Source organism: Ptychodera flava, chromosome 11, assembly GCF_041260155.1.
Source record: "Ptychodera flava strain L36383 chromosome 11, AS_Pfla_20210202, whole genome shotgun sequence".
Taxonomy (NCBI): Eukaryota; Metazoa; Hemichordata; class Enteropneusta; family Ptychoderidae; genus Ptychodera; species Ptychodera flava.
In genome coordinates, this window is record NC_091938.1 from 18,225,016 (window position 1) to 18,251,704 (window position 26,689).

Consider the following 26,689-nt stretch of genomic DNA (forward strand, 5'->3'; position numbering starts at 1 on the left):
GTCAGTTTCAGTATCACTATCTTCATAATGGTTTGAACTGACTGCACTGACAGGCTGAGTTACAGTAGAATTATCCCTATCCAAATATGGCTTAAGCATATTTATGAGACATAGCTGTTTTTGTTTTCGCCTGTCAGGTGTTATTATGATGTAATTTAAATCACTCAATTTCTTATCAATTAGGTATGGCCCAAAGTAACGAGCATGGAGTGGTTTGCCAGGAATTGGAAGTAGAACAAGACTTTTTGACCTGGTTCAAACTTCCGTTTTGAGGTGCTTTTATCATATTTGGTTTTCATTGACTGCTGAGATGACTCAAGATTTTCTCTGGCTAATTCACATGCTTTAGAGAGTTTCGTACGAAAATCTGACACATATTGCAAAATATTCAGACAATCATCATCGCCTGATAGGAATTTCTCTTTAACGAGCTTAAGTGGGCCACGGACTGTATGTCCAAATACAAGCTCAAATGGGCTAAAACCAAGAGACTCCTGAATTGACTCTCTAACAGCAAAGAGCAAAAAATGAATTCCTTCATCCCACTGCTTCTCTGTGTCAAAACAGTAGGTCCTAATCATGTTTTTCAAAGTTTGATGAAATCGCTCAAGAGCACCCTGACTTTCTGGATGATAGGCGGATGACCTATACTGTTTAATGCCTAGCTGATCCATTACTTGTTGAAAAATACCAGACATAAAGTTGGAGCCTTGATCGGACTGGACACATTTAGGGAGGCCAAATAAAGTGAAAAATTTGACTAAAGCTCTCACTATAGTCTTTGTCTTTATGTTTCTCAGTGGTATGGCTTCTGGGAACCGAGTTGATGTACACATAATTGTCAACATGTACTCATTTCCTGATCTTGTTTTTGGTAGGGGCCCAACACAGTCTATTAGTATCCTACTAAATGGTTCTTGAAATGCAGGAATTGGCTGTAAAGGGGCCTTTGGAATGGTCTGATTGGCTTTCCTACCATTTGACATGTGTGACAAGTTTTACAGAAATGTGCTACATCCTGCCTGAGATTAGGCCAATAAAAGTGACTGAGAATTTTATGATAAGTTTTCCTGACTCCTAAGTGACCAGCCCAGGGCGTTTCATGGGCCAGGCGCAATATTTCAGCACGGTAGGGCTTTGGAACCACAATTTGATGTTTTTAGCCCAATCGTCATCAACCAAAACATCTGGAGGTCTCCATTTACGCATGAGAATACCAGATTTTGTATAATAGGAAACAGAGCTATCTGAAGTTTTACCTTCATCATCTACCCTGTCAAACAAAGACAAATATCTGGGTCTTTGTGTTGTTCTGCAATGAGATATGATCTAGAAAATGTCTGACTTTGGTCAGCAGAAGTTTTACTGGAAGTTTCAAATCCATGAGGGATAACGGAATGATCCGTGTCAAACACCTGACTGAGAAAGGTGTCATTTAAGTCAACATCTGTGACATTATTCTTGAGAGTATTTTGATTCTCGGAAGTTTTCTTTGACATGGCTCGAGTAATGGCACATGAAGGAAATAAATCGGGTATCTCTTGTTCAATTGGCTCTGGATCCTGATCTAAACTAGGATTATCAGTCACAAGTGGATTAGTAATGACCTTGTCCCCGGCAAGGTCGTTTCCAAGAAGAAGGTGAATCCCTTTAAAAGGCAAAAAAGGCCTAATACCTAAAGTCACAGGTCCAGAAACAAAGTCCGAAGACAAATAGACATTATGGAGAGGAACAGGAATAAAGTCATTGCAATCTACCCCCTTAATAAGAACTTTAGAACCTGAAAATGACTTTTCAGAAAACGGCAGGGTATCTGCCAACAAAAGAGACTGGGAAGCCCCGGTATCTCTTAAAATTTTGACAGGGGTAGCGGAAGAGAAATCACTAGAAAGTGATATAAAACCATTATGAATAAATGGCTCGAAAATACCCATAATGCTATCTTGAGAAGAATTGACCTTGACCTCATTAATTGGGGATGAGAGGGTTTAGCCTCAGAAAATGTGTTGCACACATTATTAGACTCTAATCGAGTTGATGAAGAAATAAAGCCGGTGGGCTTAGATCCACTTTGACCACTTTGACCTTCACGTTTTCTTTCAATTTGAAACAATCTGACATTAAATGGCCGTCTTTCTTACAATAATTCAAGAAAGTGTACCGAAGTGTTTGTCAGAAGGAGATTGAGACTTGGGATCTGATGATGTGGGAGTATTACTTGAACTCTGTGAACTGTTGTCATTTGATTCCTACTGTCCTTTGAAAAATTCTTGGATGAAAAGGAGGAGTTAAATTTACCTGCATTGTTTCTGTAGGAAAAGGACTGGGATGGTTTGCTGAGAAATGACGATTTGTGTGTCAATGAATAATCATCGGCCAAACGTGCAGCAACCTCCAATGTATCTGCCTTTTGTTCATTGATAAACGTCTTGATGTCACTCCGGATGCACCTTTTAAATTCCTCAATCAAAACAAGCTGTCGTAATTTGTCATAATTCTGACTGACCTTTTCAGAAGAACACCAACGATCAAACAGTTGTTCTTTTGTTCGAGCAAATTCAACATAAGTTTGATCCTTCACCTTCTCACAATCCCTAAATTTCTGACGGTACGCTTCAGGCACCAACTCATAACCCTTGAGAATTAATTCCTTCACAGAATCATAATCTGAAGCCTGCTCTACTGACAACTGAATGTAAATTTCTCTGGCTTTACCCACCAAAGCACTCTGCAAAAGCATAGACCAGGACTCCTTAGGCCAATTCAGATACTCTGAGCAATTTTCTCAAAATGAAGGAAATATTTATCAACATCCTTTTCTTGGAAAGGGGGAACTAACCTGAAATGCTTAGTGATGTCAAACTTGTCTGAAGGGAAGAATTTTCCTGACTGTCCAAGCTCTAAACGTTTTATTTCTACCTGTAATCGCTGTTCTTCTAATCGCAATTCTTTTTCTCTCTGTCTTTCTTCCATTTCTAATCTTTCCTGCCTATCTTTCTCTCTGTGTCTTTCTTCCATTTCTAATTGCATTTGTATTTTTTCTTTTTCTAATGCCTGTCTCTCTTTTTCCATTTGTAATTCTAGTTTCTTGATCTCCAAATTGTCTGCATTTCTAATTCTAATTTTCTGAGTTCAGAGGTAGACTCGGGCTCATAATCTTTCAGGGTGGATTCCTCAAATTGGCCTAAATCAACTAGATGTTTGGCAATACGGTACTGTATTTCCCTCTTGCGCATAGATCTTTTGACATCTACTTTAAGGAAATTGGCCAGTGCAATGAGGTCGTCTTTTCTGAGGGAATCAAATGTGTCCTGATCAAGGTCATCCATTTCCTCTGGTTTAAATTCCGCCATGATTAAATTTCGCTGAGTTCACAGTATACAGTAGTTTTGAAAAGGCTGTCAAAATGTTGTCAAACAGCTCAAAATATTCGTCTCCCGGACGAGCCCCCAATTTGTTACGTGCAGAGAAAACGAACAAAAGGGTGAACTCAGCAGTTAACGTTTAAACAAAATTTATTACAAAAATAAAACTAATTGCTAAGTCAGGGATAGAGTACAAGCTTTAAAAGTGTACAGACTACTTATCTCAGCTGGGACGGCAAAGCTCCAGTCTCAGAGTTGTAACAGCCAGTTGGATGAATGAACAGTCCTTGCAGGCTTGAAGCTGCACAAAGTCACAGTATAAATCCAGCGTTGACAGTGAAGGTCTTGGAAAGTCTTGAGAATGACTACTGCTGGAGTTTAGTAACACACAAGAGACACGATCCCAAAAGTCTGACTGGAAGCTGAGCGCGTCCCTTTTATAAAGGCATATAAGAACAATCTAGAACTTTTATTGACATGCTAATTACTGTTCTAAATTATCTCCCTTACACAACTAATCAACTTTCCAGAACATTCCAAACATGACTAATTGAATTCAAGGTTGTGAGGTCATTAATGGCAGTGACCTTGAGAATGTTCTAGACTAATTGAACTCAGGTCATGATGAGTGTGGGGTAAATGACCTACATAACAGTACAATCTTCACGAAACGTATGAAGAAGTAATAAAATACAGGGTCAGCATCATAAACGATTTGAGTTACACTATTTAATTCCTGTAGTTGCGGACAGTACCGCACTGGTCATTGAACACAGTATGTAGCACAAATAACCATAAAGTACATGTACAGTTTTCACAGCCCGCAACCGCGGGGGTCTGTATCATCGGGGTTTGAATGCCAAAGTGAAAATGCGATTCCCTGTACTATTGAATTTGTGTCAATGTGTATTTTCTATGAAAGATTTGTCCTGTTTGAAGTTTCCTGATAGCTACACATTCATGTGCATATTCTTGATATCTTCATAAACTAGCTATTTAGAGAAAAAAATACGAAGCTATTGAATGTCAATTGTAGTGTACGTGTTCATACATCTGAAGTATTGTCGTACAGATGTCTGCACGCACCTGTGAGTTTGTTAACGCCGCACCTCGTCATCGGATCGTATTCAGTCTGGTTCAAAGATTCTTTTTTGCTAAAGCAAGAATTGATTAGGTTTTGTTTGTGTGGTTTGAGTATTTTACACTCATTTTCGTAATAATTGTCAACACGAATGATATTTTCAGAATGACTGCATAAGAACTGATGAGCGCCTTGGTAGTGACATTGGCCATACAAACATGTGATAGCTTTTGAGGTCACTTGACCGATTGATGTGAATGATATGCAATTAGCATATTAATATACTTTAACCGTCAAGGACAGAGATCTGGATAGGTCGGTCTAGGTTGATGAAATTTTTCACAGACATTGATTATATACAGGTACAAATGAACATTAAGCGATTAATGTCAGCAAATTGCAAATTTTCATATTAACTGAAGATATATAAAATCAATTGCAACAACAGCAAATTTGTTGAAATTTGATGAATATGTATCACAACAACATCTACACAAAATGAATTAAGTATCGGACTTTCTTGTCAGATAGTCATTAAAGGCTAATTTAATGAATTTTAAAATTAGTGAGTGTATATCGTGAAAGGCCTAATCAAAGTTCAAGCATGGAAGATATAAATCAAGATAGCATTTAAAGACAATTAATTGGAGCCTGAGGGTTTGTTTTACGTCATATTGAATATCAATCAATTTAAAATTTGTACATTCAAGACTATTGCAATGAAGGTTACATGTTAAGTGAACAAAAGAACATCTCAGTTCGTTTTAAAATATATGTTTCTTGAATCTTTAATGAAAGTTTCAAATTGTCCATATTTCACAGATTGTTTAGCCACGTTCCATGAAGTTTGCTAGTGATGTTTATCATAACAAGACATAGTCACATAGTTGTACGAGTGAAATGAGAGAAATGGGACCATGCACATACTATACATCTGTTGAAACACGGATGTATTTTCATTTAACATTTGGCTGTTTTATAGCGTGATGTGGGCATGTAAAGCCAATGCAAGCAAACTGAAGAAAGCAGTAACACTGAAAGTCCGTATCTGTACATTTGATCCCCAGCAGCCTATCTTCTCATATAAGTTAGTGCAGGCCTCTAGAGTGAAAGTTTAAAACTTTTCGCACACCTCACTCTAGTAAGCCTTTAAACCTTTGCCTTTCATAATCAAGAAAGAAATAACCGGTCGTCGTATATAGTTTGGAATTAGAGAAACAATGTTGTCTTAAAAACCGACGTTTAAAATGGATATAGCCTATAATAATATGTATATTTACACTTTCGATGGCATTAACGTTAATCACTCAAAAAGCCTAATAATGAGTCAACACGAGCATCAGTCCTGCTACGTTAAAGTTATAAAATTGTTATGTACATACGTTCTTGACATGTTTCATGTTTAATTGAAGATATGTAAATGATATCGTCACTTTGTTTTCAATTATCATAACACTTTTGTGTTCCGGTTATTTGTTGAAATCAGGGTGTCACAATATTGCTGTACAGATGAACTAACAGGAGTGTTGGATGAAACACTGACTTTGTCATGCATGAAGTCCACGGTATCTCACAAATCTTTTCAGTGACCAGGAATATTCAAGATTTGGTGGTAAGAACCTTGTCGCTACACTACATGCGAATAAAATGTCGTTTTGATTTGCCTGTTATTCCAGTTACAGAAAACAGTAGTTGATTGTTTTCACACTAAATGAAAATCCGCTCAATACTATTAACACAAGAAAAGCCTGAATGTAATGGTTTTACACCTATTTTTTCGGTCATGAGTTCAGGTTGAACCTGAGTTCACATAACCTGCCCTCTCTTATGATACCTAGGCATGTTGTATTGGATACTTGCACAGCATAAAAGTCCTGCAGCAATGAACGCGAGGACGATTGAAACCCAAGCTACAATAATTGAGTGTCCCCAGGTGAAATCCTTATTGGTGTCCCTGGCGTGTCTTGACGTTCTAGCAGCATACCATCCACTTCCAAGTGCAACTGTTGTACCTAGAATACAGAGAGAGAGAGAGAGAGAGAGAGAGAGAGAGAGAGAGAGAGAGAGAGAGAGACAGACAGACAGACAGACAGACAGACAGACAGACAGACAGACAGACAGACAGACAGACAGACAGACAGACAGAGACAGAGAGAGACACATGGAGAAAGACACAAAGACAAAGAGAGAGAGGTCTAATTTTGCAGATACGGTACCAAAACACAATAATGGTAAAAATGTATTTGTTTTACTCACTCTATATTTTTATGTCTATAGCAGAGAGGGAGAGAGGGGGCATGTAATTTCCAATCGCCTTAAGGAAAATTTCTTAATCGAATTAGGTGGTATTATACCAAGTAACATAATCGATGTCTATCACGAATACCGATGGAACGTTCGGATGCATTCGGCTGTCGCATCCAGAAACCTACCAAAATGAGTTTCAGTGATTTTGTCAAGAAATCAAGCACTTGTCTTTTCATATTGGTCATAACGAAATGATTACATTTTAACAGATGCACTTAGCATACCTGCCCGTGTTATCATTACGCTTGCTGTCTTCAGTTTCCCGGTACTGAGCCATCCACTGAGGATACACGAAAGCATCAGAATCGAGGCGATGGATATGATGCATGTAACTACCGTTGGATGAATTTGACATGTGCTGTGAAATACATTTAATGAGAAAAACGTATAGTGAGATAGGTACATGGACACAGATTATAAAACAAGATATAGTGACATATGCATAGAATAGAGACAAACGGACAGACGAGAAATACACAATGCTCACTTTGCAGAGATTATTTTACTTCGGGATCTCTACTTTTGAATAAAGTCTTCACCAGGTATTTCCAGGGTGTATAAGGCATTAGAAATGTAATATATATATATATATATATATATATATAATATATATATATATATATATATATATATATATATATATATATATATATATATACCATACCCTCTGTGCCCAAGTTCAGAAATTGCCATATAACCATTATGGTGATAACTGGGAAGGCACATTGTATACATTTTGTGTATACATACAACTTCGCCGATGCTAACTAGCAATGTATGCAACCCCGAAATTTCGGGGTTAGTTAATATGCTAAGCCGGTCGGAAGGTGTGAATCACGTACACATCGATAATACCAAAATCAAACGACTCGAACAGCATTTGCATGCAAGGCAGTGTGTGGAAACCGCGACTATTTCTCCTGTAAAGTTTGATTGAATTTTATTTTCGTCACAGTCCCTCTACAAGGGACTATGGTTTCGTGGTATTTTCGAACTCTGACACCACATGGCAATTGCGATGCGACATCGGTACAAAAGAACTGAAAAGACGCTTCATTGTACTAACACCTATAGCACAAAAGCTGAAAATGGTCGAACGACGTAAGCACGGTCACTCAACAAAAGCGAGTGGAATGACCGTGGCGTGCAGACTTCGCTCGACTTCTATAGCTTGTAGACTTGACTGCCACTAAAGTTCATATTTTACAAGTATAACTCCTACTTTCTTTCGGTCCGTACTTATGACGACATAGCGGCAGCTGTATACCTTACCTCATCCCACCTCACAAGAAAAAACAGAGACAATGTCTATGTATTCGACTCGAGTGCATTGCATGCTGATGTAGCCTCGCCAGTCACAATCGTTTTATCAAACATTTTGAATCAGACAAGGACTTCCGTCAGAAGAAAATCGTAATGAAAATTTGTACCATTCTTGAGGTTGCTAATTCAGCAAACAGCACAGGCGATAATTGTGATTGTTTCACAGTCTTCAAACGCTCCCAGCAGAACATTTACATTAAGCAGTGGAGAACGAATTCAATTTTAAATAGCCAAATGTAGGTAAAGCTACATCCGAATCAAAAATATAAAAATACAAAATTGAGAGTCCCTTAATGACGCCGATTTTTTTATGCCGGTGATATTGAGGGGGCGCGGACCTCGAACGGAATGATGTTAAGTTACAGTCGTAGATAAAGGTTTTCAGTTCGGACTTTGATTTACTTGAATTTGTGGTGATTCGGACTCAGTATTTGCTGCATCAAAGGGTGTAAAGTGTAAGATGAACGCTCATGACTACGGTATTTACATGCTGGTCATTAAACCACGGTGACTTTACCATACTAGTAATTTTGAATCCTATCTGCGGACGGCAGTGGATCACGTGGTCCATGCTGCTTATCTCTCGCCAAATGCCCTTGGCGAAAGGTTAGATCATGTTTTGTCTAAATAATGCATCAAAACATTGCAAAATTTGTTGAAACAACATTTGATGGACATTCATGATGGATTCATGGAGCATGAAATGGTAGTGATTCGCATGCTTTTTACAGAACTCGCTGTTACGTTAAGTTGTTAGCCCTTTCTATTCAAGTTAGATAAACATAATTATGCCAGCATAAGCCGCATAAACGCTGGAAGCGAGGACTGAGTTCCTTTTTGAACAGAGCTTACAAACTGCAATTTACCGGTGGTACACATTATCTTTGAAAAGTCCCCCTAAGATAAAAACACGGTGAGAGTGACAGTCACTGAAGGAAGACAGTTTTCACGAAAACAAGGATATCTCTCACTCCGAGTTGTCGTTGAAAGGCAACCAACGCCAATATCGTAATCCCCATCCTATGTTACTGCAGACATGCCTTCAAAATGACCCAGATTAAACAGTTTTGTGGCTATCGCTGAATTTTTTTAAAGGGATATATATATGTGTGTGTGTCACTTTAAAATATTATCATTTAACGGCCAAAACAGTGACCATGAAATTTAAATTTCCTTTCCACATAAATGTTGGCATTTTAGTCCTGTTTGTGTAGCGTAGCCTCCGTCGATTTGAAATTTCACTGAACTAACGCGGCGAACAATGATTGCTTCCTTGCTCCCTGTTTCTCTTCGTCTCTTTGTCCATCTACATGTATCTATCTATCTATCCACCCACATGATCTATCTATCTAGCTATTTGTCTGTCTGTTTTTTTATTTATGCTAAATGCTAATGGAAAATACTGGTCGAGAAGTTTTATAGCTTGTTCCTTTGTGAAAATTACACTTTACAATCACTGGAAGAAACTGGATTGCGAAATGAATTGCCCGGTCAACTTCCGTTGTCGGACAAAGACGATCTCGTTTGTGTGAAACAGAGGACGAGGCGACATTTCACTTTTATATGATATCCGATATTTACGGCTACTAGACTATACAACATCGAAATTAGATTGGCTTAGCCAGATCTATAAAGGGCTGAAATCTCCGATATAATTCGGATATTTACGCGCGATTTCACTGAGTCTAGTAACGTCCAGTATCGAAGCTAGAGTCAGTCCTTGGAAGTCGGGTTTGGCCAGAACTGTGAGGCGGTGAAATCTCCGATATATAGCGGATATTGACGCGCCACTTTACTGAATCTAGTATCGTCTAGTATCGAAGCTAGAGTCAGTCCTTGGAAGTCGGGTTTGACCAGAACTCTGAGATGGTGCAATCTCCGATATATATCGGATATTTACTTGCGATTTGACTGAATCTAGTACCGTCTAGTATCGATATTAGAGTCACCAAATCGCCGATAAATATCGGGTAAATATCGGAGATTTCACAGATCCGGTGTGCCGAGGCACAGGACAAGTCATTCTAGTATCGTCTAGTATCGATATTAGAGTCCCCAAATCGGCGAAAAATATCGGATATATATCGGAGATTTCACAGATCCGGCGTGCCGTGGCACAAGGCAAGTCATGCAAGTATCATCTAGTATCGATATTAGAGTCCCCAAATCGCCGATAAATATCGGGTAAATATCGGATATTTGAAAATTTGAAAAATTGAAATAATCTGCCACGTAGTCGTTTTCGGGGCAAGGATATGGCAAACAGTAGGACGCTCGTTAGCTTCATTGCTTGTCAACAAACAGAGGGTATGCAGGATCAAAATGTCAGAAAATAAAATCTTCCGGGGATGTTACTTTACTACATTGCCAGTTATTGATGCTATGCTCGGGTCTATGGCTCGGAGAAGTGTTTTAGCATTCACAGAAGGTCGATCGACACTCTTTAGCAACAGTAAAATTGCGCACATGCACACGTCACTGATATGAAAACCTGGCTTTAACTAATGTTTTACGGCTGAGAAGTGAGCCTTCACGATAAGTGCAGATATAATGTGATTTCAAAAAAACGGAAAAAAGTCCATGGAAATTTGCGGTGTAAATTTTCTTCTGTAGTACTATTTGATGCGGACCATCGCTGGTGCAGTCAGCCAAAAATAAAGTCGTAGTCTTACACCATGGAGCTAGAAACGGATCTGGCTCCATGCTTACACCGATACGTACGTTGTACCGCTGTATAAACCATTGATGATTTATACACGTCTTGGTACACATAATCAGGTGCCAATGTACTCTTGCATTGCACGGCCAAAACCGGTATCGATTTATCAACGCGTGACAGTCCCTCCTCCAAGCAAGAGACGTCCTTTTCAGGCTCCTGGGTCAACCCATGGAGGTAAGGGTCAGCCATAGTCCGTATCGTGTTGAGGACTTGAGGGTGAGCATATCAAGATCCGCATTGCCATAATGTTGGCCAGAAAATTCATCGTCGATAATCCCCTCATTAACTAATACTGTGAGCAAACTAACTTCAGTTACACTTCGCAGCGAAATGCATACAGGTGGCGCTTTTCGCATCTGATTAACAGGCGTTAATAGGTGTCAAGTTAGCATCGGGGAAGTTGTAATGTATATATATATATATATATATATATATATATATATATATATATATATATATATATATATATATATATATACAAGATATAGTGACATATACAGATATAGTGATATATATGTATATATACATATATCACTATATCTGTATATGTCACTATATCTTGTAAATATATACAAACATATATATAGTGTATATATATCACATAGATACATACATAGATACATAGACGGTAGATAGAGAGATACATAGATTCATAGATAGATAGAATGCTTGCAATTGCAAGTCGTATTAGCATCCTCGAGCTCTGACTTCAAAGTTTTATTATATGAGCCAAGGAACGTCTTACGTCGTTATCTAACTTAACCTCAGTACAAATAGAAGATCATTACGTATAAGAATCGGTTGTAATATGTTATTGGTGCAATCAGACATTGAATAAAGTAGTATACGGGAAGTCAAATGAGACACAAGGACATTTGGTGTAGTTAAGGGTGAGATAAATCAACAATAGCAGTACTCAACCAGCCCGATATCATGAAACGGGTGTTTCCGACCATTTCCAATCACACACCAATGTTTTGGAATGAGTGGAGTATTACTTGCTCAAACGCTTGAATTTTAGATTCCACACCTTGCATGCTTAACATGAATCTTGCCGTTGCTTTCTGCATAAAATGCATACTATGCGCACTATAGTTCACGCCTCGAAATTAAAAGTCTACAACTTTCACCAAGAAAACATCCCCTCTCAAACTCAAGAATTCAAATTCAGGTCCACTATGCAAAATTTGGTACCACAGAAACAAATTGCCCAATAGTTACCGACACTTCAATTTATAATAGCCGCTATCTCTGTGTTAACTCTATGGCCAAAAAATAAAACCATCGAATTTTAAAATATTAAGCTTGCAAAGCTTAAAGATGAGCCTCAACAAACAGTAGACCAAAAGGTATTGTGTAGTTTGTCAAGCTATGGCCATAATATAATTTATTATACCCCATTTACGTCACCGAGTCTCATGTTATGTAGACAATTTGTGTGTTTCGCGAAAGATAGTCGAAACTATTCCTGACGTATTGGGTTGAAAGTTAGCACCTCGAATATTTCACAATGAAAACCCGATTCTATTTCTTTAACATCTTGAAACAATTCCTTAGAAGTCCAATTTGGTCTTTCTGGTTATGCACTTAAGTGGTTTGAGTCATATCTTTCAAATCGAAGTCAGTGTGTTCTTATAAATTCCACTCAATCATCATTTCATCCACTTGACACCGGGGTACCTCAGGGATCAGTGTTAGGTCCAATTCTTGTCAATGTTTATACCTCTCCGCTCGGTAAATTAGTCGCTAGTCATGGATGTCTTTATAGTTTTTACGCTGATGATTCAACATTATATATGTCTTTCACCAGGGATAATGCCATTAGAATGATTTCAAATCTTGAAAATTGCATTTCAGATGTCAGACTCTGAATGTCTACATCTTTTCTCACTTTAAACGATGATAAAACAGAATTTGTAATTTTCTCCTCGGATAGTCCATCTGATAGAAATATCACAGAAATTTGTGTTGGAGATGCTAAAATTCCTGTTTGCTATCAGGCCAAAAGCCTAGGCGTCATCCTTGACTCTCATCTCACACTGAGACCTCATGTTTCAGAGATCTGTCGTACAGCAACCTTTCATCTACGACGCATTGCACGTATTCGTAAAACTTTATCAAGGTCTGCCACGGAACAACTTGTCCATGCTTTTATCACATCTCGTATTGATTTCTGTAACTCTGTTTTATGGACTTACGAATAATTTAATCATTGAGATTCAACATATTCAAGACATGGCTGCAGGAATTGTAACTCGTTCAAAAATCTCTCTTCATATCACCTCTGTTCTGTACCAGTTGCATTGGTTACCGGTGACACAGCGCATTGTATTTAAGATGTAAGTCCTGACTTTTAAGTGTATTCACGGGCTTGCTCCCAGTTATCTTTCAAATATGATATCACTCTATGTTCCATGTCGTAACTTGAGGTCAGCTGACCAGTTCAGACTTCGTCCGGTTCGATCGCGCACAAAGAAGTATGAAGATCGTTCGTTTAGTGTGGCAGCTCCCATACTCTGGAACAGTCTTCCATTAGATATTCGGCGTTCTCCTAGCCTGTCAATTTTTAAAACTAATGTTAAAACTTTCCTTTTTAAATCTGCTTTTTAGACTTTGGTTTTAGATGGTTTTATTGTAGTTTTTTTTTTATTACTGTTTTAATTGCTTTTTGTGATATGTAAATTTTATCACAGCGTCCTTGATCACTTTGTTGTGGATATTGACGCTTTATAAATAAATTATTATTATTAACTACAGAAATGCGTTTTCCCAAAAAGTATGACTCCAATTTTTAACAGTGCAATCGGATCTGGTCACTACTTTACAGCAAATCTGTATCGAGTACTTGCTGTCCAATGCTTGAAGAAGTTCGCCTATTCTTTACGAATCATTACTTTTGCTGATTCTTGTGGCCTTACTGTTACTAGTAAGTATCTCGAGATCAGAAATTTAGAGGATGTTACCATAGATATGAAAACATTGCGTGTAAAATAAACGTGCAATGCCAGTGCCATTAACTAGTCTCATGGAATCAACCACCTTTCAGAAGAGTCCATGCTCACTATGACCTGATCAAAGTGTTTTCATTGACTCCTGTATTATTTACACTGATATGCGATTTTCCAATTGAAACCGGTATTATAAAACAGTGTGGAGAGACGCTGGCTTTCCTGCACGAGTAAAGATACATGTGCACACCCAAGCTGACAGCAGACGGGGAAACAGAGACAACACCCATTGCGAACACTAAAAAGAGCTGTTCAGAAGAGAGGTCCAAGGTTTTATTGGTTGGCAGTTATGCGTGAAGCCTTGATGAACGCGATTTAATAGTAAGAAAGAGGCATTGTGACAGTACAAGTGGGGACAAATAGAGTGGATGTGAAATGACCTCCGCTCACGGTTCGCATTGTAAACAGCCACATGAAAAGAAACCATGCAAAGTATCTTAGCTGATCCAGCGTACATGAAAGCTGAGTTAATGTCGCGATGCTGTGGTAGGTTTACATCGCCGGCAGAGTTGGTTTCCTTGCACCACCAGAAAGCCATATCACTTTGGGGTTTTTTCTCTCTCTCTCTCTCTCTCTCTCTCTCTCTCTCTCTCTCTCTCTCTCTCTCTCTCTCTTCAGAAATCTTCAGGAGGTAAAACAGTGCTTAACACCCGTTGGCAGAGTCTTTTGAGCAAAATTTGAAGACAAGTTGAAGTCAGGACTTATAACGATTACATGTGTTCTGTAGCATCATGTGATAAACACAGACACACAGACACACACACAGACACACAGACACACAGACACACACACACACACACACACACATATATATATATATATATATATATATATATATATATATATATATATATATATATATATATATATAATCAGAGAAAGTGTTGATTATTTACACCCTTTAAATCGACGACATTAAGTGTACACACCGTCAATGACATTCCAGTCAACTGCTTCATTGTTACAAGCCGGTCTCTGCTCGGACGGCGTCCAGTGTCCTATATATGTATAATGGAAATTTGAACGCCGATTTTCAACCGTCTGTGTGTGCCAGTCAGACGTCACAGTGCTGACTACCTCAGAGTAAGCACAGTCGCAGCTAGGCCTAGAACCGGTAGAAAAGGGACCATGGTGTTTACCACGACTCCACTGTGCCAGAGTTGAAATACGACGACTAAACCAAGTATTGTCTCCTGTTTATTGTCAGAGTTTGACAGGCAATAAATCTGGGTTAAGATTTGTAAGCTCAAAATCTCGTAAAGCGCGACAAAAGTTCACGTTTCCAATTGTGTTTCACGCACTGACAGCCATTGTGGCAAGAATACCGACTTCGTGATTGATGGCTACACTGTATACCGATAAGCAAACATGGACCGTAAAAATCCCCCCATCATTGGCTCAACGTTATGTTTTGAACAGTCTCTCTGTGCAATGACCTACCTTTGACCTTTGATTCAAACTTGCCATTGCGAAAACAAGTCGAGAACCGGTATGATACTATAGAAATAACGGGCGACGCGCTGACCATTAACGTTTATTTGTGGGCAAGGGCGAGAGGAAAGCCAAAAATTAATGGGCGAGGCTTGCCGAGCCCGTTAATTTGGCTTTCCTCGAGCCCGCGCTCACAAATAAACGTTAATGGTCAGAGCGGAGTCTGTTATTTCCATTATATTATCAGCGAACCCAAGAAAACCGTCAAAATTTCCGAAAATTTCAGGAGCGAACGACAACTGGGCCCCAGAAACTGAGCAATACGCGACGCACTGTCACGCGCGCTGTAAAAAATTGGCAAATCCAAAGATGTTTTCAGAAAAAAATATCTCAACTTGACCTACAAGTGCTCCATTTTATTTTGTGATTGATTATGATTTATGCTTGAGCTGTAAAGTTACAATAATTTGAGTTATTAATTTTATTATTCATATTCAGGGGCATGTAAACGAACCATTACTGTGTATTTGTGGTCAGTCACATGGTTCAGCTCGACCAATCAAAATGCGACGGGCAGGGCATGGTAATATAATACACGATAATTGAAGCTTTACTCAGCATTTGTGGATTTGTAATAATAATAACTCCGAAACAAAACCGTCTTGAAGAATGCCTCATTCTTTTAAAAGTTAAGCTGTTTGTACCGCATGTGACAATAGTATAGTGACTTATACTTGTGAGTAACTTGGTATCTACAACTTGCATAGGAAAAAGTTGACCGGACCATGAAAGATACACAATCAAGAAATCTAATGGTTTGATAATTGCCTTTCTCATCAACTCCGCTGCCTTCACTATTTGGAAGTAAGTTACACAACGGCTTCGTGCCAATATGTAGATACCACAAACAATCCTAACATTGCTTCAGAAAATTTATCAATATCAAAAAAGTATTATACACAAAGTTGAAAGTTAAAATACCAGTACTGCAATTATTGCATGATTCGAGGCACGATTCATTTATGCAAATGAGATTTTGGGTAGCGAAGGGTAGCGGAGGTAGCGGACCATAATTTCAAAGTTTCATCTATTTTCATCTACTTAGCAATTGTTTAAAAATATAGTAATTGCTAAATGTCAAACAATTACACCAAACTAGCAACTTTTAACGTGTCAATCAAGCGCAACACGGCACGCACTACATTCTGAGCTCGTATGGTTATGTCTGCCATGTGTGAGTAACTAGTGCAAACAACTTCAGCCAGCGGGATCGACTGTACAGCCACGGTCCCGGAGAGACGTGGTACATCTACCGAACATTAACTACGTTCCTGGTTTTCGTTCAAGTTAGAGAAGGATATAGTGGTAAGTGCCCACTGCTTTGTATTCCTATATGACACTATGCGACTGTTATGAAGCTATAACCTTTCCCCATTTTTGTCGCGGGTGACTTGTGAGCTGCAGCGGCTTCTACAAGTCACTCGACCCTAGGCCCCTGACCGTCTCGACCACTTCGGTATGAATGAAACTTGTATCATTATCATCTCGAAATTATGTCCTCAGAGTTCTCGATGCTAATAGCACTTTGAAAGACTTTAGTTGAATCTGGTAACGTCAGGAACGCACCTGAATGGGCTCGACAGATACATTGCGGTGGGACGCCAGGAACACACAGCACGGTATAGCGCTGTTCACGGTTACAGGTTTGTTACTAAATATAGCTGTACGCGCGCGACATCGCACACGCAGCTTGAAATGCGGACAAATTTTATCAATGTTGCATACATGGCCGTTTTTGCAGCTAGTACTCATAGTCGTGAATATGTTTTTTAGTATTCATTGTTACACTAGCAGTCACCCACTGAGATGTATTTTCGTCGTTCTTGCATGCGTAATTTTCAAAAGCGTTATCTGAAAATGCGGACAAATATTTATTTTTGCATATTAATGAGAGAACAGTGACGTAAACTGTGAACGGCCCTATTCAGGGCACAGTGTGTGGTTAACACAGCGGCCGCCGTTGTGCATACCACGGCGGCCGCTATGTAATTCTTGATGCAGGGCCAGGCCGGGCTGAATAAAAAAGAGGTCGGCCAGTTGCGAGTTCGGTCATTAGGAGTATGGTTATATGATGAGACTACAGTGTTCTTCTATTTTCTAGGTCTCGCTAAAATTATAATGTGAAAGCGATGTCAATGTCATTCAAGAGTGCGATGTTTGCAAACTTCCTTCCCCATGGAGGTTACCTCGCTTCAACCTAACTACAGGATGAAAATCGGCTGCGCAGTAGTGTATGTGGTACATCGTGTTTTGCTTTCCATTAAAAAAACTTAAAACCTACGATTTACTACCATAAAAACCATAGCGTAAAACGTTATTTATCCAACGATCAACAATTAAGTCATTGTTACTGCTTGCTGCGAAAACGAGCCCTGCCAGTCCTTGGCATGTTCTTTTGGGAATGACCAAGCTACCCGAGTGGCAAAGGCTACGGATTCGCAGCAATGTTTAACTGCCAATTTGTACCTTTCGATCGTACGCCCTACCCGCGATCTGCTGAAAGGCTGAGGGCCACCAATGTGTTTGTCAGAGTGGAACGTCTTTTCGTTGTTTACTGAATGTTCAACAAAATAACATCATAACATCACTGTTGAATGTGAAGAGAAAATGTACCCAATCATATAAATGTAAGTGGCCGACCTCTCCCACTGGCCGAGTTGGTCGGCGCGGGCACTGGCCGAGCTCGCAACTGGCAGACGGCCGGTCGCAGTCCTAGCCCAGCGTACGACGCTGTTTGTTCCCGGCCTTATACGGCCTCCCCGGTCCGTATAACTCTGGGGACACACAGCATTGTACACAGGGCTAGGGCCGGGTCTATCAAAGTCACCAAACTCTACGAACAGCTGTCTGCGCGCTGCGCTTGGTCGTAAAAGTGTCTGAGCTCTGCACATGTGTATCGAAACAGCTAAATTGTTTATTCAGAAGCCAATTTTCCCAGGAAAGATGCATGATATATTCAGTTAAACGTCATGAAACAAGAAAGATATGACAAGGTAGAGGTGAACACAAAATAGCGACAAGAGAGTGTTGGGGTCGAAACGGATCCAGGTGTCGAGGTGACTTACTCCGAGCCCGGGACTCAGTCCTACTGCAGCTAACAGTATGAGCTCTGCCAGTGTCTCCAAAAATCTCTAATCTTTCAGTGGAAGCGCAAACCGTGCGCGTCTGGGCCATGTCAAACATGTGCTTCCAATGGAAATCTGGAGATATTTTGAGACAGAGCTCACTCTTCTTTTGTTCAGTTGTCCCTTGGTCCTTCGCTATGATCCTTCGTTCAGCACTTTCCCAGTGAATGTAAGCCTTACCATTGGCGTCACATTGCCTTTGACTGTGCATTCAAATCCAGCTTAGAATACCTAGGCCAGTCCAAACATTCAATAATTGTTGTATCTTAAGGAATGCTCTTTCCCCTATATATTTCCTCTTTGTCTACATATATTTGAAGTTTTTCTATGGGCGTGGGTGAAAGAGATTTTATTATATTATATCATCAAGTGAAGTAAGAATACTTAGATTATGTGTTAATATTATAGTGTTCTTGGGAGTTTGAAACTAAGTCTGGGCTTATAAATATAAAGTTCACGAGCATATCCTTTGGGAAAAAATTAATCAGAAAGTCAGCAATGCTGAAGGGGTAAGCCTAATTTATGTTTCACATTCCATAATCATGTACCAAGTTCCCATGTCTTATGGTTTATGATTCACCCAGAATTTAATTCAGATGCGTGTCTGACTTTGCTGAGAATAAATCTACATGGAAGCATGAACAATCTTTATTTCCTGGCATGCTGTACTATCAATACATTTTCAAGATTTCAGTGTGTTAACGCTCATGGCATGTTTCAATTCCCAATAACAATCAAAAGCTATGTTTCTTGTACCAAACTAAACTAAGGGAGACTTCAGTGATTATGAGCAATGGCTCGGGGGTTGATTGGTATGCATGAGATTCAAGGAGACACTCCGATCCTTTTTTTTCTCAAATTCTGCCCTCCCCAAAGCTTGTATTCACAAATCAAATGAAACCGTCCACTTCTTAACATCAAGGTGGCAAATTCTCTGACATATTGGGGAATAGCAATTCTGTTTACATAGTAATATAATAAATCTTGCAAATTGCAACATCAATGGTCTCCACGATTGGATTGAAAAATTGTGCTGCCTCATTTCCATATTTTAGCATAAAAATATTAGCATACTATTTGCATAAAATTAAGTACCTGTCACAACTTTCCTCAATATGTCACTCTACACAGTAGACATGATGATCACATGATAAATACACTCTCAAAAAGCAATCGAGAATACTACATGGAACTTCACTGTGTATCAAGTGAAGTTACATGTAGCATAAAACCAGTCAGTTTTCTAGAAAAAAATGTCCTTTGAAGTTGAAACACTTCGTAAGAGTATTGACAATGATAAATACTGAAAGGTTTAAAAATACAGAGTTGAAAGAAGAGTCACATCCCAAAGTGGCCTTACATGTCTTATACAGTATTTTGTTACATGTTTTGTAAGTGGGTAATTCCAGCACTCTGCCACATTTAATGGGCCTGTGGAGAACTGTGATTATAAAATACAATTTTATACTCTTTTAATGGAGTCCAGTAGCTAAATTAGTGACAGAAGTTGCAGTTTAGGGCTTCATCAACTTGATTTATTTTGAATCATGGGGGAAAAAGTGCCAAGGTTGTAGAAGTGGTGATAAAGACTTAGAGTCACAAGCTTTCATTTTGAACTCACTTCGGTGTGTATGTGATTTGTTCTTTTAAAGCTATAAGAGTTGGGTGAAGATGTTGTCATGGATACCTGTCCTAGGACACTGCCATGGATCCCAGTCCTGAGGTCGCTGTCATGAATTTCTGTCCCAAGGATGTTGATCATAAAAGTGATTATTGTAAGTTATGAATAATTTTCCTAATGCAGTATAAATATATGCCAGATAGACTTAGATGGTATCATGCACCTAGAAGTCATGTTATCATGGTACAAATACTGGGCAACAGTATGTGTGCACATATAGGAATAAATATGACCATTTTATGCATTTGTTGTTGTTACTTCCTTGTTTTGTCGTAGTTGAGGAAAGGCGCTTCTGCAGTTGTGGACTCAAATAACCATGGCTCATTTGCATATCAACCAATCCGATCACTTCAAAAAAAGATAAACAAGATCAAAATCAAACACTCACATGATGAACTACATGTATACTATACATAAATTTCATTCCAAAGTATCACTTTGTTTGCTTTTCAATCTTTTAGGCCAAAAATGAAGTTGGTTTCTCATCATCAATTTATTAATATAGACCAACTGCATCAACCCCCCTCCTAAAATATCAGGGGCTTACGTGCCATATACATGTACCTGAAACTATCAATTGCCAAGAAAAATTGCAAACATGATAGCGTGTGCATGTTTGGTAAATAAACTTTTTCCCGGTGCCTGGGATTCATCAACTGTCTCAGAATGCTGCACATGCTCTTGTTCTTGCATCTTGCAAATTTCTTGAGGGCATGGTGCTCACAGAACATGAAATTGATAGACTGGAAGATCAGGCTTCATTAAAGTCTAGAGTGTTTTAACTGAAGGATATTTGGCATTGTAAGTAGATCAAGTCTCCCGTTCAGTCATTTGAAAATATGAGAATGAAAGTCACTTTGTTTTTAAAAGCTTCTCATTTTTAGCCTTCTTTTTCCTCTATCATGATTTGGGAATATTCTCCTTGTTATTGTTTTTTAACCTAAAAGGTAGTAAAACTTGTGAAGCAAAACATGTCCCATACATTGCATTTTAACATAGACTTGAAGATTTGAAGGTCCCTGAAGACAGAGATACTGTACACATGATTTTCAGACTAAAGCTGTTACAACATATAAAGCCAAGTGGTTGAAAATACATATAGTTATGGCTCAATAATGCTTTTTACTGACTCTGCAGGTGGGAAAGTGATACTGTCTGGCAGGTGTTCCCAAGTCATGATTGAGTAGTGCTCATAAGTTATCTCTTCTTCTGCAATGTAAAATACAGACATTCTGCATTTCTAAGATGGATATTGAGTTACATGACTGCAGGTAAAAATATTTAGTTTTGCTAAATGATTTATACATGGTGTATGCTATTTTTTGCTTTGCTTCAAGGAAAAGATGCAAAGGAAAAGAAAGCACCATGTTCTTCTGAAAATGGGAAAGAGAAGCCATATAAACTGGTCAGTGAATTGTTAATGATATACTGACGCCTTGCCAGTGTACTGAGTGGTTGTAAGGACAACACAGTACATGTACATGTGTTTGCCTGTTAAGTTGTGAGTTACCTGAAATTAAATAATTTCCTTTAATTCTTAAGGGGAAATTATTTTGGCAACTTGCAGTCATTAGGGCCTACAGCCAGTCAGTATGTTTCTAGATATAGACCTCATTTATGCACACTAGAGGGACACAGTACAATAAATTATCCACAATACTCTTTGATTTGTATCCTTAAAGGTAACTTTTCTAAAAACTTTTTCAGTTCTGCATGTAAGTACTAGTGTGCAGCATCAGAATAATTTTTAAATAATATCTAGTAAAAGTATGTTTAGATATTTCAGTGAAATTTTGAAAATAACCACTAAACAACCATAAATGTCACATTCTGCGGGTACTACAAATGCCATACTTTTTAGGTAGCAAGTTATGACAAACTGAAGGAGTCATTCTCTCAGAAATCTTAGCATGCAAACTTCTTTTGTCATTTTCATTGCAAAAAATCAATATCCTTTTGTTTCATAAAACAGGTGCAACTAGTCTCCCTACTTTCCATCACATTATTCTGTATGGCTGAGGACAATCTCTGGCAAATTTCACAAAAATGCTATCTCCTCTCTCAATTATGCATAATTTTCCAAATTATTTAAAATGAGAATTGAGAAGAATGGTGTGCATAAAAGTACGTTTTCAAAATTTTGATAGATAGTCTGTGAATTTGTCTACACATGGGAGACATAGTAGACTTCACTCAAGTACATGTATCTCCGAGGATACAAATCGCAATGAATTATGGGAAATCTACAGTTCTGTGAGGGATGAATGATCATCGATAGGGTTTCTTTGTTCCTCTCACTCATGGCAGCTTGGATGTGGCACTGACGTTGAAGTAATGGTGATATTAAACTCTGGAATTTTATTCTCCTTCCCAAGTTTTCTGCAGTAATACCTCTTCTTGACCTTATCCTGTCCTTTCTTCCCTTTTTAAGTGAGGTATAAACTGCTTTTGTGAAAAGATCTCCACCATCTCTGAGTCTGATCCTGTCACATCCGAGTTCCATTAGATATGTGTATAAATACATGTAGGTTGCATATATTCATATTATCAAAACCAGATTCTGTGGTATCCAGGGAAATTCAGTGAAACCATTTTTATATTGACCATTTTTCAAAACAAACTATACAATCCTAGTTGACTGCAACCTATCTATTCAGAACAACTCTCAGACACTGTGTTTGTTCTCTCAGAACAGTAGCTGTAAGTTTTGATGATTTTATTATTAATTTTGTTCTCAATTGTACCAACTGTACTGTCTTCTTCTGTTGCGAAAAGCACGTTGCTTGTCCAGTGTTCAACTTGTGAAGACAGCATACATCATATATTAAATTGTGATTGTTAGCAAATTAATTTTAGTCCACACCAAAATTCACAGTGCACTTTGATGAGGTGAAAACTTGACATTTCAAGGGAGAAGAAAAGATAGTTAAGTTGGTACAAAAACAAAATATTTTTTTTAATCAGAAAAGTAACAGGTGTATTGTACTGTTTTAAACTTAAATAAGACTGTCTAATGATGTGTGTTTTTGTGATGTCTATACAAATGTGTAGTTTATGTATTACAGCTAATCAAACCAGTCTCAAAGTGGCCTTTCAGTTAGGATGTAGTGGATGCTAAATGTAGCTTTTATCTATACTGTATTGCATTATTCAAGTTAAATTCCATAGAAACTATGTCAGTTAAGCAAGTGATCTCCCTCCATTCAACCCCAGTGCTTCAAAATCTGAGACAGTACCACAGACTGCTTCGCTTTAACAAGGTATATCTGTGTGATTGTTTGCTTTGAATGGGATCTTTAAAACTGGTTCCTTTGTAAGAGTCATGCCATGGATTTTACTTGGGAGGGCTTAGGAAGGAATTATCATGGGGTAGATAGAATATTAGACAATGTGAGGGGCTAATACTCAAGTGTAGGCTATCATTGAACAACACTAATTTTGATGCATGGCAGTATCTTGAATCCATATAATCATCTTTCTACCGGGCTCCATAGACAAACCATAGAAATAAATACCACCTGGGAGAAAGAGGATGAAACAAACTGACATCCTGAGCATGTAATAAAGAGTTTAAAACAATGATCAAAGTTCAGTGTCCTCATGTCTCTAATTTTTAAATTGTTCAATTTCTCATTTCTTACCTTTCCATAGGAAGGAAGCATGCTACATTCATGGATGAAAAGTACCACTGACTGAGGCTGCGGAAGAAGCCATTGACAGGCACTTTTGTCACAGTAACAAAGTCTGAAGCTGAAAATTACCTAGTACAGGGAAAAGTTTTGTACAACAGGGACTGGAAATAACTGAAATGGCATGTTAAAAGCTGAACCATAGCATTAGGAAAGCAAACATTTACAGGAGACTACAATTTCACATAGACTACTCCCAGGCAATGCAAATGCAGGATCATATTAATTATCACACTGGTATGATTAGTCCAACCCCATGTGGACTGCATCTTCATATAAATGATACATACATGTACAAAGGAGTAAAATTGATATGATGATGTAATTCTCACAAACTTAAATAGCTTTTTAATCCCTAGACACAAGGACAATGTATTTGAGCATACATATATGCAATGTTACTTTCTTTCTGATATTATCAAAATTTGCCAGCCATTATTATTTTTATGTCTGGAAATATTACTTTGGCAGGTGTGAACTGAGGAAAGTGCACCATGACCCACGTATGTCTAGTAATTTTCTTCAAATGTGATAAGATCTGAAATGTCAATGTGATGGCCTGCTATCAGTTTCACTTTTTATCATGCAAAGGGCAATACAGAAAAACAGCAACTTTGTTGGTGATTTTGAGTCTTCTCACTGAATTGCAAGCACAAACATTGTGAATTTCAAATAAGATTTCATTCAAACATATTTCTTTTTATCACATGCAAGAGGTCTCTATATATTTCAATTAAAGCACCTATTTACCAATTTGAACTGTATCATCTTTTGTGAGTTCTTTTTCAGGGGGTGTCATAATGTTAGTTGCATTATGGGTGAACAAGTTCAACATCACCTTAGAGTTTGACGATGTTGAGTATTGTGACTTTTGATGGAAAAATGCCTTTACAGATATTTCTTTGCATGTGTGTTTCATCTTTCACGTAGTGAGAACCGAGAATCAGTGCTATACAATATCTTCCTTTCACACTAATTTTGCTCCTGAAGCACAACACTTCTTACAGACTGCTTCATAAGTGAGATTTAGCCTGCTGTCAATGACACAGAGCTTTATTCAGATAAGTGGATTGTCCTCAGTCCTCCATCCTCTGTGTTCCATCAACATTCATCTTCTTTTCAGGAACTGCTAGTTCAGTTGCAGGTTCTTAAGGATAACTGAAGTTCAAATTTGCATATTTGTATTTTCCAGCAATTTCGTTGGTTTTTGTCAAAAAATCTTCGCCTCTGAAATCATTTGTTCTATTGGTCTGAAATTTGGTATGTGGTTTGCTAGAGGTAACAAGTTTGTTCGAACAATTGTGGAATTTGTAAGTCTGGGACATTCCATTTTTGGTCAAAAAATCTCTAAAAAGAGTTTGTTGCACAAGTTTGAAATTTGATGTGCAGGTTGCTAGGGGTGACATGTCAGGTTTGTCAAATTGCAGTAATTTTGCATATTTTTATTTGGGTCGGTTTTTCCTGTTTTTGGTCAAAAAATCTTCGTTGACTACCAACTTTGAGCCAAAGGGATTTTTTGAGTGACAAAATATTAGAAACCTGTTTCAAGCCAAATGATATTCGAGAGTATGCAGCTCCAAGATTTCATTTTTTCTGGAAATTTTGTTCTGTTTATCACCTACTCTGTTGGCTAAAGTATGTCAAAATGTTTGTATTTATCTGTTAAACACAGCCTTATGTATATTGTCAACATTGTTACTGTGAAAAAGTGAATTTCAGTTCAGGATATCAAGACTGTTTACAAAGCTGAAAGCACTTCAGCATAATTAGTGGCAAGCAGGTGCAGTTGACTCTCACACACTATAAATATCAAAATTATCATGAGTGAGCTATTATACCTCTACTAATCTTCCTGTAAATCTTCTTATGTCCGTCACATTCTTATTTCAATAATGAAATACTTTTCATTGAAATTATACCCTGTAGGTGCAAATTAATGTTTTTATTTTTGTTGTTTAAAATAATTTGCTTGATTGTTTGCTAATGAGAGACAGATGTCTACAAATACACCATATATACGGCTTAGTTATCTATGTGAGTTAAGCAAACTATGTTGACATCACTGACAAACATCTAGGCTCCTGTCGTTATTAGTCCCCACGGACACCGTCCGGGGGGACTTATAGGTTTGGTCATGTCCGTCCGTCCGTCCGTTCACGCAGATATCTCAGAGACGCCTGGAGCGATTTCGTTCAAACTTGGTACAAGGATAGTACCATACCTCATACAGATGCACGTCGATTTGTTTCACAATGCGATCAAATTTGGCCGTGGTAGAGGACTTTTTAGTTTTCACCTCCATAGACTCCCATGTATAAGGCAGACCATAGACTCCCATGTATAAGGCAGACCATAGACTCCCATGTATAGGCAGACCATAGACTCCCATGTATAAGGCAGTCCATAGACTCCCAGTATAAGGCAGTCCATAGACTCCCATGTATAAGGAAGTCCATAGACTCCCATGTATAAGGCAGTCCATAGACTCCCATGTATAAGGCAGTACATAGACTCCCATGTATAAGGCCAAGAAAAATAAAAATTTAGTTTCTCATCGTATTCATATTGCAAAAAGGATGCAGTGACACAGTTTTTAGTCCCCACAGATAAAGTCCAGGGGGCTCATAGATTGGGTCATGTCAGTCCGTGAGTCCATCCATGTGAGTCCATAAGCTCACGCAGATATCTCAGACACTTTGACAAAATGTCAGGTGACCTTGGTGACCTTTGACCTCAAATATACATATTTGTCCATAACTCAGTAACCACAAGTGCTACACCCTTCATATTTGGTAAGATGGGACACTTTATAACGCCACATATTGAACCTCATTAATTATGCGCATATCTAATTTTGAGCGAGCCAATAGAGCTAGAGGTCTGATTTTTGGTATATAGGG

At 38.3% G+C, this 26,689-nt stretch overlaps 2 long non-coding RNA genes across 2 annotated transcripts; one reads left to right on the plus strand and one right to left on the minus strand.

Annotated features, from left to right (window-relative positions):
* Nucleotides 1-3,872: 3,872 nt before the first annotated feature.
* Nucleotides 3,873-14,954, minus strand: LOC139143061 (uncharacterized). Its single transcript, XR_011554512.1, has 3 exons — nucleotides 14,733-14,954; nucleotides 6,978-7,111; nucleotides 3,873-6,458 (listed from the first exon to the last, which is right to left on the minus strand). It is a non-coding gene; the product is annotated as an uncharacterized lncRNA (long non-coding RNA).
* A 1,305-nt stretch (nucleotides 14,955-16,259) lies between these two features.
* Nucleotides 16,260-24,548, plus strand: LOC139143684 (uncharacterized). The gene is made up of 3 exons (XR_011554654.1): nucleotides 16,260-16,599; nucleotides 20,072-20,194; nucleotides 23,752-24,548. It is a non-coding gene; the product is annotated as an uncharacterized lncRNA (long non-coding RNA).
* The last annotated feature ends 2,141 nt before the right edge of the window (nucleotides 24,549-26,689 follow it).